Source organism: Oryzias melastigma, linkage group LG12, assembly GCF_002922805.2.
Source record: "Oryzias melastigma strain HK-1 linkage group LG12, ASM292280v2, whole genome shotgun sequence".
Taxonomy (NCBI): domain Eukaryota; kingdom Metazoa; phylum Chordata; class Actinopteri; order Beloniformes; family Adrianichthyidae; genus Oryzias; species Oryzias melastigma.
The window spans coordinates 21,510,965-21,513,014 of NC_050523.1; the positions used below are offsets into that span (position 1 = coordinate 21,510,965).

General features: G+C 44.5%; 1 protein-coding gene across 2 annotated transcripts in view; it reads left to right on the plus strand.

The window, feature by feature from the left end:
* Nucleotides 1-2,050, plus strand: part of gsna (gelsolin a) — a 22,603-nt gene continuing 20,553 nt past the window's right edge. The window contains exon 1 of one of the 2 annotated variants that reach the window (XM_024299028.2): nt 1-214. The gene's annotated coding sequence lies outside the window, so the exon portion shown is untranslated. The remainder of the gene's footprint in view (nt 215-2,050) is intronic. The other variant, XM_024299029.2, reaches the window with a different exon arrangement.

Here is a 2,050-nt window from a genome sequence, read left to right on the forward strand (position 1 = left end):
TGGAGACTGCAGCGTCGGCCGCCCCCTCGCTGTGTGCGGGCGGTGCTGCCTCAGGTCGGGGAGGGAGTGTCCCGGACAGCCCCCCTCCAACCAGACTGCGGCTCTTCCCTGCGCCGAGTCGACGCCTCTCCGGTCCCGCTGCAGATCGAAGCCTCAGCGCTCAGGTCCAGACCAGCCCATCATCCATCTGTCCCACCAGCACGTCCACCTTCAGGTAGGTGGGATCAGTGTGTGCACGGTCAAATTGGAGAACCTCGGCGGTCGCGATTTATAAATCTCGGCTAACGGATCGTCCAACAGCCGCTACAGTCTGGAGCTGCGGAGCTCCGGGCCTGACCCACTCAGACGATCCCCGAGATTGTTTGGATCTCTGTGTTTTCTGGAATGGTTTAATCCGAGATTTCCAATGCTTTTATGGGGCGTGACGTTGCTCCCATTTACAGCCAGGATGTGGAAATCCCGGTATGACGTCATACGTGGATCAGGCTCTTTCTCAGCTCACCTAAAGTTTGTGCTTGAGGGTCGTGTTGACCACTGCAGCTCTCCTCAGAAGTCATGCGCGGTTGCCATAGAGACTGTTTTGAGGAAGTTCAGTCATAACATCCTTTAGGCTGTTTTCTGCAGCTGTCACCAGATGAAGTGTCAGATTAACCAACCATGTAGATTCTGTTAGCGATAGTGGCATGAACTCATCAGATCCAACAGCTGACTGCAGCTTCTTTACATCCAATCCACTAAAATGATTTCACAGGAGAAAAGACACAATATTTGGGTGTTCTTAAACATAAATACAGGTTATGTTTTCTGAGAAATGACCTCTGAATGTCATGTTCTCACCTCTCCCTTTAAAACAGACACTCTGCAGTGAAGTAATTCGTGGAAAATGCTTATTGAGGTTATTGAGTTTTCAGCTTGGGCTCTGATTGATTTAAAAATTAGTGAGTCAAATGATTCAGCTCAACAGGGAAGAGTTGGTGCATTAAAAAAGAATCTTCCATATTTGGAGAAGGAGCAACTGCACTTCTTTAAATAGCATTTCATGTATAATAAAGGGATAATTATCATTGACTGTATATGAGAACTGGACCGAGCGAGTGTGATATAATCCATAGAAAATGGCTTAGTTCTAAATCCAATAAAATGAATTCAGTTCCATTTTTTCATGATAGAGACATAGACATGTTGGAACCAGACGTCGGATGTGTCCCAAATTCCTCCCCTACTCACTTTATAGTGCATCATATTTGCCATTTTCTAGCGCTGTCCAAATCTACTAATTCCAAAATCAAGTGCACTCGAAATTTCCCAGAAGTCTTTGCGAAAAACTAGCGTGCATCGAGGCTCACTAGATTAGCCAATATAGACCACAATGCATTGCGGTCGAACAATTTCGAACAAAAAAACATGTTTAAATGTAGTATTTGAATAAACTATTCACATTTTCACCATCAGAACACAGTGGAGTCATAAATAAACTTGTATAAAGCAAATTAGAAAAATAAGAATAGGATTAGCAAGAATATGTTTAAGCAGTGCGTACTTCCTGTTTGGATGGCCGGGGGGGCGGAGTCACTACACAGTGCACTATATAGTGTGTTCAACATTTTGTAGTGCAGTCCGAATCTACAACTCCAGAATCCAGTGCCCTAGAAATTTCAGAAGTCTCTGCGAAAAGTCAGTGTACATCGATGCCGACTAGATTGGTAAATGTAGACCACAATGCATTGCGTTAGAGCGATTTTTCATGAGAAAAATGTACTTAAATTTAGCCTTTTATAAACTTTCATAGTTTTAATCTTAGATCGCAGTGGTTTCATACAAAAGTCTTCCTAAAATGTACTGTGGGAAATCGGTGATGCTATATTTGCTGTTTAAGTGAGCATGGTGTCCAAGTTGCTTATAAAATCCAGGTAACTAGATAGTCCCGGACTATATGGTTTTTTAGTAGTTAGGAATTAGGGAGGCTGGCTGCACGGTGGCGCACGTGGTTAGCGCTCTTGCCTCACAGCGAGAAGGCCCCGGTTCGAATCCCGGCTGGGACCTTTCTGTG